This window comes from Plectropomus leopardus, chromosome 17 (genome assembly GCF_026936395.1).
Source record: "Plectropomus leopardus strain MGB_pleo_1.0 chromosome 17, ASM2693639v1, whole genome shotgun sequence".
Lineage (NCBI taxonomy): Eukaryota > Metazoa > Chordata > Actinopteri > Perciformes > Serranidae > Plectropomus > Plectropomus leopardus.
The window spans coordinates 29,767,412-29,782,711 of record NC_142192.1 but is presented as its reverse complement, the minus strand read 5'-3'; the positions used below and the strand labels follow the sequence as shown (position 1 = coordinate 29,782,711).

At 38.1% G+C, this 15,300-nt stretch overlaps 1 pseudogene; it reads left to right on the top strand.

Moving 5' to 3' along the window:
• Positions 1 to 10,656: 10,656 nt before the first annotated feature.
• On the top strand, positions 10,657 to 11,242 carry LOC148186699 (Ig kappa-b4 chain C region pseudogene; annotated as a pseudogene).
• The last annotated feature ends 4,058 nt before the right edge of the window (positions 11,243 to 15,300 follow it).

Genomic DNA, 15,300 nt, shown 5'->3' with positions numbered 1-15,300 from the left:
CTTCAGTTTTCATCGTCTGCTTGTTTTTACATTGAAACGTTTGCTGACTTTACCTTCCTGGTTTTCTGCATTGTGTTCCTTCAGTTCTGAATTGTGAAATGTGACATGTCAGAGTTTATTTTTTCATTTGTTGGACCACAGATTGTACAATAAATGTTGTAAAAGGCCCCAAACCTTAAAATCTGAATAAATATAAGTGTTTTTATTCCAATTGATACTTTCAACCTGAACAAATCAGGTTGACCTTTTTCATAAGTATGGAAAGCAATGAGTAACCTAACAAGACATGACCCACAAATTAGCAGGAAATTAGTAAAAACAATAAATAAATATGAAAAAAAGAACATTTCCCAGTTTGCTGGACATTCCTTGCCAAGTTGCTCATTGTCTTTTTCCTCGTGTTTTCAAAAGAGATCACACCAGTTTGCCCGAATTTCAGGGGTTAAATAGCTTGTAGAGACACCTCAACACAGCTCAAGAAAACAGGTGACAATCCAGGTTTCGTGGGGTTAAATGCTAATTTATCAATTTCATTTGATTTCACCTTATTGACTGAAATAATTGTGAAATGTGTCTTTTTTCCCAGTTTTGTCAAGAATTTATATTTGTGTGTGTGTGTGTGTGTGTGTCCTCAGTGAAGTGTATCAGTCTCTGCAGTAGCTTCCAGCTGCAGCTGTCACTTCAGTTTCTGTTCAGTCTGACTGAGGGAGGTTTTTGTACGACGCTTTTTCACTGTGTGAACACATACTGACTGTTGATGACATGAAAACTCTGACAGTAATAAACTGCTGCATCTTCAGCCTGGAGTTGACTGAGGGTCAGAGTGAAGTCAGAGTTTGATCCTCTGCCTGTAAAACGATCTGGGATCCCTGATGCTCGAGTGCTGGCATAGTAAATGAGGAGTTTAGGAGTTTCTCCGTCTCTCTGTTGGTACCAGGCTAAACGGTGGTACGGGCTATCATAATAAACATCCTGACTGGTCCTACATGTGATGGAGACGGAGCCTCCCACAGCAGATCTCACTGCTCCAGGCTGAGTCACTGTGACCTGACCTCTGGACTCTGAGGACACAGAGACAGAAACATAAAGCAGCGTCATGGTTTTGTCGGCTTCATTTCAGAGGGACGGATGTTCATAGAGGAGAGGAGTTTGATTCTCTGGACTTTACCTGTGAAGCAGCAGCAGAGGAGAGTCCAGATGAGGACGCAGGTCAAAGTCATGTTTTTGATGAGGACCATTTCTGTGTCTTCTGTTGTCATGAAGGACAGCTGTCAGTCATCCAGAGTTCAACTCTCAGGACTATAAACTCTCCCAGAGCACTGGAGCATGGAGCTGCTGATGCAAAGTGGCTCTCTATGGAAATGCTCTGACTGACTCCAACAGGGACTTGATATTTTCTTGCTCATAATGAAGCTGAAAACTACAGAGTCTTTAATGACCTGAACATACATTTTATTCTAGCAAACATCTACCAAAAATTAAATTACACTAGAGTGTCATGACAACATTTTTCATCTGTTGGATGCAATTTTGTAAAACAAAACAAAATAAAACATATTTCTGTCAATACACCATATCTTTATTTAGTATTGGTGTAATAAAGTAGGTAGTATTAATGTGGGCAAAAAGGATGAGCGAAGTTCATGTTAAAATGACTTTTAATGGATCTACAAAGGCTGAATGTAGTTGTGGAGCATTACAAAAAAATCCTTTCATTGGCTTAATGGAAACGACATTAAAGTGATCATTTTTAACTTTTGAACTTGAACATTAGTAAAATTTTGACTAAGAAGAACATTAATAAAATGATATTTTTTCCCTCATGTTTTTTTTTTTAGTGTAAAATGTTACAATTAGATGCAGTTATAAAGTATATTTTCTTCATATGAGGTAGTTTTTTTAGTGTCTGTGCAGCTGTTGAAACAGCTTTTTTTGATGTCCAAGCAGTTTAAAATTATGTGATATTGAACATTTTTTAGACTTCTTAAGCAAACTTTTGAATACCTAACTATGTCAAGTACCTAGGTTTGTTTGTAATGTGATTTATGTTTTATTTTGATAGTCACTCCTCATGTGTCATGTCCTGTTTAACTTCCTGTCTTTGTGTGTTTCTGTCCTGATTTGGTTCACCTGTCCCTCATTAGCCTTGCTGTCCCCTGTCCCTCATTAACACCCTCCTCCCTTTGTGTCTTTAGTCTGTGTGTGTTTTCTCTTTTTCAGTGTCACATCATCTGCATTTGAAGCTGGTGTCTCTTGTCTCTCATGTTCCTCACATCATCTGCTTTGTCTCTAGTTTAGTTTTATTTTCCCTTTACTTTATTTTATTTGGCCTGTTTCTTCAGTTTTCATCGTCTGCTTGTTTTTACATTGAAACTTGCCTTTTGCTGACTTTACCTTCCTGGTTTTCTGCATCGTGTTCCTTCAGTTCTGAATTGTGAAATGTGACATGTCAGAGTTTTTTGTTTTTTTTTTGTTGGACCACAGATTGTATAATAAATGTTCTGAGAGGCCCCAAACCTTAAAAAATGAAACATATTGGTTTGACTCCATTCACAAATATGGAAAGCAATGAGCAACTTTACGGGATTTGACCCATCAATTTGCAGGAAATTAGTAAAAACAATAAATTAAAAGAAAAAAAAAAAGAAAATTTCCCCCAAAAAGTTCCTAAAAACATGAAAAAGACTTTGTGAAGTGATGAACTTAAAATAAATGGTTACAGTAATTATACATACAATTTTCTTGAGAGTTTTCGCTGGAACTTTTAAAAGTTTCCTCTTTCTCAAAAGTAATTTTCAGGTAATTTTCTTGACACCTTTTCTTAAGTTCTTCCAGTTTGCTGGACATTTCTTGCCAAGTTGCTCATTGCCTTTTTCCTCGTGTTTTCAACAGAGATCACACCAGTTTGCCCAAATTTCAGGGGTTAAATAGCTTGTAGAGACACCTCAACACAGCTCAAGAAAACAGGTGACAGTTATCAATTTCATTAGATTTCACCTTATTGACAGAAACAATTCTGAAGTGTGTCTTTTGTCCCAGTTTTGTAAAGAATTTGTATTTGTGTGTGTATGTGTGTGTGTGTGTGTGAGTGTGTGTCCTCAGTGAAGTGTATCAGTCTCTGCAGTAGCTTCCAGCTGCAGCTGTCACTTCAGTTTCTGTTCAGTCTGACTGAGGGAGGTTTTTGTACGACGCTTTTTCACTGTGTGAACACAGCTTGACTGTTGATATTATGACGACTCTGACAGTAATAAACTGCTGCATCTTCAGTCTGAACTCCACTGATGGTCAGAGTGAAGTCAGAGTTTGATCCTCTGCCTGTAAAACGATCTGGGATCCCTGATGCTCGAGTGCTGGCATAGTAAATGAGCAGTTTAGGAGTTTCTCCGTCTCTCTGTTGGTACCAGGCTAAAAGATGGTTGTTGTTCCACACAAGAACATCCTGACTGGTCCTACATGTGATGGAGACGGAGCCTCCCACAGCAGATCTCACTGCTCCAGGCTGAGTCACTGTGACCTGACCTCTGGACTCTGAGGACACAGAGACAGAAACATAAAGCAGCGTCATGGTTTTGTCGGCTTCATTTCAGAGGGACGGATGTTCATAGAGGAGAGGAGTTTGATTCTCTGGACTTTACCTGTGAAGCAGCAGCAGAGGAGAGTCCAGATGAGGACGCAGGTCAAAGTCATGTTTTTGATGAGGACCATTTCTGTGTCTTCTGTTGTCATGAAGGACAGCTGTCAGTCATCCAGAGTTCAACTCTCAGGACTATAAACTCTCCCAGAGCACTGGAGCATGGAGCTGCTGATGCAAAGTGGCTCTCTATGGAAATGCTCTGACTGACTCCAACAGGGACTTGATATTTTCTTGCTCATAATGAAGCTGAAAACTAGTCTTTAATGACCTGAACATACATTTTATTCTGGCAAACATCTACCAAAAATTAAATTATGCTAGCGTGTCATGACAACATTTTTCATCTGTTGGATGCAATTTTGTAAAACAAAACAAAACAAATCAAAACCATTTCTCTGTCAATACATCAGGTCTTATTTGACATTGGTTTAATAAAGTGGGTGGAATTTATGCAAGCAAAAAGGATGAGTGAATTTCATGTGACATTCATCAACTGACATTTAATGGGGCGCTTGGAGGCTCAGTGGAGAGAGCAGCGCCCCTTATGCAGAGGTTGTAACCTCGTGGCGGCTGCCTTGGGTTCGATTCAGGCCTTGGCCTTTTGCTGCATGTCTCCCCTTCTCTCTCTCCCCCTTTCACTCTTAAACTGTCCTGTCCATTAAAGGCTTTTATTGCCTTTAATGGACAGACACCAAAAAAAATCATCTTAAAAACAAAAAAAAGACATTTAATGCAACTGCAACAGCCTGAATGTAGTTGCAGAGCAGTACAAAAAAATCCTATAATCCGCTTAATGGAATATGACATTAAAGCAATCTTAATCATTTTTAACTGAAATTTTATTACCACAATACTCTGATTTATGTGTTTTTGCAAAACCTCAAGCAGACAGGCAAAATAAAAGGAGAAACAAGTAGAGACCTCAGATGTTAATGTTTACAACTGGATTGAAAAATTTTACTAGAAACTTGAATGAAAATGTCAGGATCCATTTTCCTGATATTATAGGTTAATTTGGCACAACTTAGTATAAATTTATTGATATAGTTCAACATTGTTCATGTTTTTAAGATATACGAGAAGAAGAATGTCCTAACACCCCAAGAAACAACTAAAAATTAAATGAAAAAATATTTAATGTATGCTCATCCGCATTAACTTGTATTTTTATAAACAGATGAAATCAAACTCTGACTGTGGATTTGTAACATTTTGATTGAGAAGATTGTTAATAAGATTTTAATCGTTTCCGTCATGTTTTCGTTTTTCACTGGAAAATATTACAATTAGGTGTAATTATGAAATATTCTTTGGTCATAAGATGTAGTTTTTTTTTAGATTGTGTGCAGCTGTTGAAGCAGATCAGTTCCTCTTTAGCTGAGGGAGGTTTTTGTACTGCGTTGTTTCACTGTGTGAACGGGAAGCTGTTATGCTGCTGACAGTAATAAACTCCAGCATCTTCAGTCTGAACTCCTCTGATGACCAAAGTGAAGTCAGTCTGATGTGCCGTTGCACTAAAACGATCTGGAACTCCAGACTGCCGCTCTGTAGTATCATAAATCAGGAGTTTAGGAGGTTCTCCATCTTTCTGTTGGTACCAGTTAATGTCATCACCTATAAGTGTACTGGCTTTACATGTGATAGAGACAGTCTGTCCTGCTACAGCAGACTGAGATCCAGGAGACTGAGTCAGGATGATTTCTCCTGATGAACCTGGAAAATATCAAAAACAGGAGAAAGATGATCAACATCCAAACAGAAGAGCATCATTTCTTGAACACGGAGAATAGATGGAAGAAGGTAACTGCTGCTTGTTTCAGTGTCTCTCCATCATAGCAGAACATCACTGAGGTGAACCTGGTTGCATCCTGAAGCAAAGTTTTCAGAAGAGAGTCTCACCCTGAACAAGGAGCCCCAGGGTGACCAGCAGTAGACTCAGTGACATCATCATTGTGCTGCCGGCGTCTCAGTGTCTCTGAAAGGTCTGGACAGACACTGATCAACACTGTCCTCTTAACGTCTGGGAGCAGAGAGGCAGGACACATATGCAAACACACAGAGTCAGTGAGCTGTAGCTGTCCTCAACATATCATGCTGTTTAACCTCAGTGCTGACAGCATGGACCGACACGTTTACATAGTATGGTCTTTTTTTGATGTCCAAGCTGTTAAAAATTATGTTGTATTGAACATTTTTTAGACTTCTTAAACAAACCTTTGAATAAATAACCATGTCAAGCAGCTAGATTTGTTTGTAGTTGTTTTTCTGTCCTGATTTGGTTCACCTGTCCCTCATTAGCCTTGCTGTCCCCTGTCCCTCGTTAACACCCTCCTCCCTTTGTGTCTTTAGTCTGTGTGTGTTTTCTCTTTTTCAGTGTCACATCATCTGCATTTGAAGCTGGTGTCTCTTGTCTCTTTGCAACAACAGATTCCACAATAAATTATATAAAAGGCCCCAAAACCTTTGAATATTTATATATGAAGGCAGGTGTTTTTATTAGTACCAAATAATGATTAATACATTATTAAAAGAGCCTGTCTGACAGAGAAAAGACAGATGTAATATCAAAGAAGAGGGGAATTTTAGGAAAGACAGGAACAGTTTTGTAGGTATTTATGAAGGCAGAAATAAGGAAAGATTATTCAAAACTTTGAAATGACCTTTCATTTCTTTTAGGGAAGGCAAAAAACTTGGCTTAGATTACTTTCTCTGAGTTTATTTGACTGCTGATTCCTAATTGAAATTGGGATTAAGAGATGCCAGACAAATTAAACAACCTTCTGATTATTTACCGAAGGAAGAGAAGTGGATTTTGTGGTGTATTATAAGATGTAGATGTAGTTGGTTTTTATTTTTTGATGATATGAATGCATGCTACATATACTGTGTGTGTGTGTGTGTGTGTGTGTGTGTGTGTGTGTGTGTGTGTGTGTGTGTGTGTGTCAGTGAAGTGTATCAGTCTCTGCAGTAGCTTCCAGCTGCAGCTGTCACTTCAGTTTCTGTTCAGTCTGACTGAGGGAGGTTTTTGTACGACGCTTTTTCACTGTGTGAACACATACTGACTGTTGATGACATGAAAACTCTGACAGTAGTAAACTGCTGCATCTTCAGTCTGAACTCCACTGATGGTCAGAGTGAAGTCAGAGTTTGATCCTCTGCCTGAAAAACGATCTGGGATCCCTGATGCTCGAGTGCTGGCATAGTAAATGAGCAGTTTAGGAGTTTCTCCGTCTCTCTGTTGGTACCAGGCTAAATAGTTAGAGCTATAAACATTCTGACTGGTCCTACATGTGATGGAGACGGAGCCTCCCACAGCAGATCTCACTGCTCCACGCTGAGTCACTGTGACCTGACCTCTGGACTCTGAGGACACAGAGACAGAAACATAAAGCAGCGTCATGGTTTTGTTGGCTTCATTTCAGAGGGACGGATGTTCATAGAGGAGAGGAGTTTGATTCTCTGGACTTTACCTGTGAAGCAGCAGCAGAGGAGAGTCCAGATGAGGACGCAGGTCAAAGTCATGTTTTTGATGAGGATCATTTCTGTGTCTTCTGTTGTCATGAAGGACAGCTGTCAGTCATCCAGAGTTCAACTCTCAGGACTATAAACTCTCCCAGAGCACTGGAGCATGGAGCTGCTGATGCAAAGTGGCTCTCTATGGAAATGCTCTGACTGACTCCAACAGGGACTTGATATTTTCTTGCTCATATTGAAGCAGAAAACTACAGAGTCTTTAATGACCTGAACATACATTTTATTCTGGCAAACATCTACCAAAAATTAAGTTACACTAGAGTGTCATGACAACATCTTTTATGTGTTGGATGCAATTTTGTAAAACAAAACAAATTAAAAACATATTTCTGTCAATACACCATATCTTTATTTAATATTGGTGTAATAAAGTAGGTAGTATTAATGTGGGCAAAAAGGATGAGCGAAGTTCATGTTAAAATGACTTTTAATGGATCTACAAAGGCTGAATGTAGTTGTGGAGCATTACAAAAAAATCTATCTAAAAAAATATCATCGGTTTAATGAAATACAACATTAAAGTGATCATTTTTAACTTTTGAACTTGAACATTATTCATAAAATATTCATATCCATGTGTTTTTGCAAAACCTCAAGCAGACAGGCAAAACAAAAAGGTGAAAAAAGTAGAGACCTCATATGTTAATGTTTACAACTGGATGGTAAAATTTTACCAGAAACTGGAATGAAAATGTCTCCTAACATTATAAATTAATTTGTCACAACTGAGTATGAATGTATTGATACAGTTCAACATTGTTCATGTTTTTAAGATAGATTAAAAGAAGAATGTGGTAACACCCCCAGAAACAAGTAAAATTTAAAAAGAAAAGTTGATGTATGCTCATCTGCATTAACCTGTATGTTTAAAAACAGATGAAATCAAACTCAGACTTTGGTTTAGTAACATTTTGACTAAGAAAACTGTTAATAAAATAATATTTTTTTCCCTCATGTTTTGTTTTTTTAGTGTAAAATGTTACAATTAGATGCAGTTTTAAAGTATATTTTCTTCATATGAGGTAGTTTTTTTAGCGTCTGTGCAGCTGTTGAAACAGCTTTTTTTGATGTCCAAGCAGTTTTAAATTATGTGATATTGAACATTTTTTAGACTTCTTAAGCAAACTTTTGAATACCTAACTATGTCAAGTACCTAGGTTTGTTTGTAATGTGATTTATGTTTGATTTTGATAGTCACTCCTCATGTGTCATGTCCTGTTTAACTTCCTGTCTTTGTGTGTTTCTGTCCTGATTTGGTTCACCTGTCCCTCATTAGCCTTGCTGTCCCCTGTCCCTCGTTAACACCCTCTTCCCTTTGTGTCTTTAGTCTGTGTGTGTTTTCTCTTTTTCAGTGTCACATCATCTGCATTTGAAGCTGGTGTCTCTTGTCTCTCATGTTCCTCACATCATCTGCTTTGTCAGATTATCAGTGAATCTGTCAATACTGATTAGAAATTTGCAGGACCAATTAGAAACAACATGGGCCTCTTGCCAAGTTTTGCTTCCAAAAGTTTGATTTTGTCTTTCAACAGCCAACTGGAACATATAAAGGAAGTTTTTTGTTCTCTGTGCCACAGAGACATTTAACATAGATCTGCATCACAATTTTTGATTTTTTTCGAAATTTTATTTTGTAGGCTTTGCTTTCTTGTATCATTTATAGAGTTTATTTGCTGCTATTTTCCCATTTGCACTATTGTTTCTGTATGCTTCATATTCTGTTTAATTGGTGTGCTTATATATGCAATAGAAAGCATACTGACTGGAAACATCACCAGCTGGCATGGTCCGTGCATTGTCAAGGACAGGAAGGCTCTACAGCGGGGGATTAAAACTGCCCAGAACATCACAGATTCCCATCTCCAGAGCATCAGTGACCTCGGTGAAGTGAGGTGTCTGCACAGAGCCCAAAAGATACTGACAGACAGCAGCCACCCCAGACACAGTCTGGAAAAAGATACAGTTTCTGCTGCAGAACCACCAGACTACAGAGCAGCTTCTTTTCCCGGGCTGTGAAACTCTTCAACTCCTCCTTCGACGCCACAAGATGTAGCAGGATTTAGGATCACCTTGAATTTCATTTCTTCCTAAACTACATTGAAGAAAAATGACAATGAAGTTACCTTGTACCTTGTAATCTCTGCAGTCCAATTTCAGTTATTTTAATTTTCATTTTAAATAAAAATACATTTTCAAACAATACATTCTGGAAATCTGTACTACTGTGTTTTTCTCAGTTTGAATTTCATCATACATCCACACAGAAACGAATTCTGGTGAGTTTGTTTGTGTCAAAGTCAGAGAGCCGTGTCTCTCTGCAGTCAGAGGTTTTTGTACGGCGGCTCAATGACTTTGTATCACTGTGGTGGACTTTTGGTGGAGGAACCAGACTGGATGTTGGAAGTAAGTCAAACTTTATTTAAACTGGGTTTATCACAAAAACTGTTTCTGTATTTATAATCAACACCCTTGACATTCCATAATTATGCAGAATTTTACAGAAATATTTTGCACTTAAAGTCAATGATTGCCTTTGAAATAGAAAATCAAAATGTCATTGAAATGAAAAAAAAAATCTCAGTAAGATAATAAATAATTATCTCCAACTTTCATGGTAAAGTTTCACCTTGAAGGTTTTGTAGTTTAAGTTCAGTGTGTCAAAGTCAGAGAGCCGTGTCTCTCTGCAGTCAGAGGTTTTTGTCTATGACTCAATGACTTTGTATTACTGTGGTGGACTTTTGGTGGAGGAACCAGACTGGATGTTGGAAGTAAGTTTCTTCACAAATATTAAATAACATATTTGAAGGATTTAAATTTCAATTTGTAATATCTTCAGTATATTAAATTATCTTGGGATTTTTTTGTTTTTTTTTTATATTTCTGCTTTTATTTCTCCTCTGTTACCATGGAGGCAATCTCACTGCAGCTTTAGCAAATGATTCTTTACGAATTTTCACGATACTTCAATTTAAAAAGCTTTAGTTGTAAAAAGAGATAAAACTGTGAACCTGTTGTTGATGTTTTCAAGATCAAATTACAATTTTGCACCAAAATGATGAATGTTTTAAAACAAATTCAGAATGAATCAGTTATTCAATTCAGTTGAACAGAGTGAAAACAAAATGGGTATTTGGAAATCTGCAAAATCTTTCAATTGTGTTAAATGTTTCAAATTTCAAAAATCTTTGATGGTGATTGAAAACCACATGAAGATTACTTGATTATAATCAGTTCGTTTTCTGTATTTATGTTTCCATGAGATATGTTAATGATAAGTTACGTTCAGTTTAAGGTTTTGGATGAGAAAGTTTGAAAATTGGTCTAAATTTTGAGATTTTATTTCCAGAGTAGTTTGATATATTTTGGGTCGCTCTGTATGATGATTCTCTCTGTGCTGGTTTGCATGAGAGGCTTCTTAAAGGGAAGTGAAACAATGTGTGAGTGAGTGACTGCTGGAGCAGAAAAACCAGCTGACAGAAACTCCTTAAAGGACAAAATCAGCTCTCACACAGTAAATGTGTCCAAGTGTCTGCTGGTCGACTGACAGCCGTGTGGTCCCTGTCCTCTAAGCTGATTGCTGTCTCCTAGGTGACGTCCGTCCCTCCCTGACGGTGCTGCCCCCCTCCAGTGAGGAGCTGGAGCAGGGGAAGGCCACGCTCATGTGTCTGGCCAACAAGGGCTTCCCCTCAGACTGGAGTCTGTCCTGGAAGGTGGACGGCAGCAGCAGCAGCAGCAGCAGCAGCAGCTGGGAGGAGAGCAGGAGCCCCGGGGTGCTGGAGAAGGACGGCCGCTACAGCTGGAGCAGCACCCTGAGGCTCTCTGCAGATCAGTGGAGGAAGGTGGGCTCTGTGACCTGTGAGGCCACCCAGGGCTCCCAGACTCCACTCTCTCAGACACTGAGGAGAGACCAGTGTTCCCAGTCCTGACCTGACTCACTGGGACTCTGCTACTGGTTTTACTCTGCTACTGCTCTCAATCTGCACTCTGTAACACTGTCTTAGTCTCTCTTCTTTGCTTGTCTTAATGTTGATGGTTCAAAGATATTGAAATAATAAAGATTTTATCAAATCAGCACTTTCTATGAGATTGTTGTGAATGCATCATGTTTTATACTCTATCAGCTTTTCCATTTACTGTTTATGTTTAGAAACATAATAAACAGTTGTGTGCAAAGTCAGTCCAAGTCAGTTAATTGTTTTCAATATATTCTGACTGAGAAAAATGTTGTGCTATAGTTTTATCTGTGAAACTTGATTATAATTCACACACTTAGACCATTTTAAAAGAAAATCACTTAAATATCTGTTATCATTCAGTTCTGATTTTCAGTATTTCTCATATCTAAAAAGAATTAATTTGGAATCATCCCAAATTTTGAAAAAGACCAAAAAAAAAAGTTGCAAAGCGATTTTTAGAAATCAACATATGAAGCAGCATGTCATCCACATACAGGGATATACAAAATTATGCACCTGTTATTTTCCAAAAATAAGTAAAATCTTTGAGCAATTATTCTCCAAAAGACTTGCTGAAAGAGTCAATAACAATTACCAATTCATCAGTTAACTCATGAATATATTAATAAAGGATTAATTGCTATGTGTAATGGGTAAATTGTAAAGAAAATTAAACCTGATAGCCTGTTAGTGATGCAGTTTATCCAGACTAAAATAAAAAATGGAAACAAAAATCCACTGCAATATTTGCATGATTTATAATCAACTGCAACATGAAAGATTTAGAAATTCAAGCACTGGTTTCTGTCAATAAACATTTAAAAAGTTGTAGAGGCCTATATATAACATTTGTCAGATATGCCACACTGAGCATCTCTTGTGGCCCCTTTCTCTGTATGTGTATTGATAGTAAGGACTTTTTGTGTGAATTCTGTAGTGTTTAAAATCAACTCATGAAACGTGCGTGTAGGTGTGTGTGTGTGTGTGTGTGTGTGTGTGTGTGTGTGTCCTCAGTGAAGTGTATCAGTCTCTGCAGTAGCTTCCAGCTGCAGCTGTCACTTCAGTTTCTGTTCAGTCTGACTGAGGGAGGTTTTTGTACGACAGTTTTTCACTGTGTGAACACATACTGACTGTTGATATAATGAAAACTCTGACAGTAATAAACTGCTGCATCTTCAGTCTGAACTCCACTGATGGTCAGAGTGAAGTCAGAGTTTGATCCTCTGCCTGAAAAACGATCTGGGATCCCTGATGCTCGAGTGCTGGCCAGGTAAATGAGGAGTTTAGGAGTTTCTCCGTCTCTCTGTTGGTACCAGGCTAGATGGTTAGAGTTATAAACATCCTGACTGGTCCTACATGTGATGGAGACGGAGCATCCCAGAGCAGATCTCACTGCTCCAGGCTGAGTCACTGTGACCTGACCTCTGGACTCTGAGGACACAGAGACAGAAACATAAAGCAGCGTCATGGTTTTGTCGGCTTCATTTCAGAGGGACGGATGTTCATAGAGGAGAGGAGTTTGATTCTCTGGACTTTACCTGTGAAGCAGCAGCAGAGGAGAGTCCAGATGAGGACGCAGGTCAAAGTCATGTTTTTGATGAGGACCATTTCTGTGTCTTCTGTTGTCATGAAGGACAGCTGTCAGTCATCCAGAGTTCAACTCTCAGGACTATAAACTCTCCCAGAGCACTGGAGCATGGAGCTGCTGATGCAAAGTGGCTCTCTATGGAAATGCTCTGACTGACTCCAACAGGGACTTGGATTACTCTGATGAGGCTGTTTATCAGTGAATCTGTCAGTACTCATTACAGATTTTTAGTACCAGTTTTATTTGACTTTGACCTTTTGACCAATTTTGCTTCTAAATGTTTGACTTTGGGCCCAAATGGCCAACTGAACATATACAGGAAGTTTTTTATTCTCTGTACCATAAAGGCATAGACCATAGAACAACTGCATCAGAAAAAACTTGTCATTTTATGGGATTTTCTCTCTTGTATTATTTATTCCATTTATTTACTGACATTTTGCTATTTGCACCATTGTTTTTGCGTATTCTTTCCTTTTAAATGGTGAGCTGTGTTATGTGCATTACATGAACGTTTATCATCCTGCATCTGCAACACTGTCTCCTTTTTCCTTTCTCTCTGTCCCTCCTTCACTCCCTCTCATATTATATGTTTCATTGATAATGTTTTATTCCTATTTTTTTTTCAGTGTTTATTATTTCAACACAATAAAGAAGTTTTCATCATATCAGTTGGTCTCATGTATGTTCTTATAAAAACAAAAAAAAAAAACAGATCTTGTTTTATTGGTTCTTTTCCAGCAAGACTGACCTCCACTGAGTTTCAGATTTTTATATTAAAGTGTCTATAAGGAGAAACAACACACTAAAACAATGCAATATTTAATATTTTTTACATAAAAACAAGGAGACACATCAGATATACATTAATGTAAGCTTAATGTGACCCAGACATGAATGACATTTCTTTTCCAGAAGCTTTTGTCACAACAGAAACTTCTTCAGTACACTAATAGAAAAGTGCTGATTATTTTCCAAACTATAAATAATTGTTCAAATATTTTATTGAAAATCAGACGTTCTGTCTGGATCTCATAAATGAAGTGTGTCATGACCAGAAACATTCAAAGGAGAAATGCTCTCAGAAGTGTTCAGAAAGTTTAATTGATCTCATTTAATCTACAATGTTTGAGGATGATTTATAGCATATGAATTATAAAGTAGTGTATCATCAGCATATTATGTCATCAAAATATCAACATCAGCAATGTGACCTCAAAATATAACATAACTTAAACCTAAATGTGTTTTGATAAGAACAGAAGCTCATTTACAATGTAAGGTGTCCAGCTTTCCTGAAAAGTAAAACTATACGAAGAAGTAAATAAATATATTTATTTGAATTACTCTTAATATATTCTTTAAAAATGGACTAATGTAAATGCTGTTGCTGTATTAACTTCTCTAATATTGCACTCACTGACTTTTATTGTTTAGCAACCCATTTCAAGAAAATTACTAATAAAACTTACTCTAGTATGAAAACTAGTTTCTAACATTATTTGATGAAAAGAACTAAAGTGTCAGTCAAGATTCTTCAGTCTGTTTCTCTGCAGCTGCTGAGGCAGATCAGTTCCTCTTTAGCTGAGGGAGGTTTTTGTACGACAGTTTTTCACTGTGTGAACGGGAAGCTGTAACTCTGCTGACAATAATAATCTCCTGCGTCTTCAGTCTGAACTCCTCTGATGGTCAGAGTGAAGTCAGTCCCAGACTGAGACCCACTGAAACGCTCTGAAACTCCAGAATGACGAGTTGTAGCATAACGAATCAAAAGTTTGGGAGATTCTCCAGATTTCTGAAAGTACCAGTGAAGGCTGCTACTTATACTTGTACTGGCTTTACATGTGATAGAGACAGTCTGTCCTGCTACAGCAGACTGAGATCCAGGAGACTGAGTCAGGATGATTTCTCCTGATGAACCTGGAAAATATAAAAAAATTGGAGAAAGATGATCAACATCCAAACAGAAGAGCATCATTTCTTGAACACGGAGAATAGATGGAAGAAGGTAACTGCTGCTTGTTTCAGTGTCTCTCCATCATAGCAGAACATCACTGAGGTGAACCTGGTTGCATCCTGAAGCAAAGTTTTCAGAATAGAGTCTCACCCTGAACAAGGAGCCCCAGGGTGACCAGCAGTAGACTCAGTGACATCATCATTGTGCTGCCGGCGTCTCAGTGTCTCTGAAAGGTCTGGACAGACACTGATCAACACTGTCCTCTTAACGTCTGGGAGCAGAGAGGCAGGACACATATGCAAACACACAGAGTCAGTGAGCTGTAGCTGTCCTCAACATATCATGCTGTTTAACCTCAGTGCTGACAGCATGGACCGACACGTTTACATAGTATGGTCTTTTTTTGATGTCCAAGCTGTTAAAAATTATGTTGTATTGAACATTTTTTAGACTTCTTAAACAAACTTTTGAATAAATAACCATGTCAAGTAGCTAGATTTGTTTATAGTTTGTTTTCTGTCCTGATTTGGTTCACCTGTCCCTCATTAGCCTTGCTGTCCCCTGTCCCTCGTTAACACCCTCCTCCCTTTGTGTCTTTAGTCTGTGTGTGTTTTCTCTTTTTCAGTGTCAC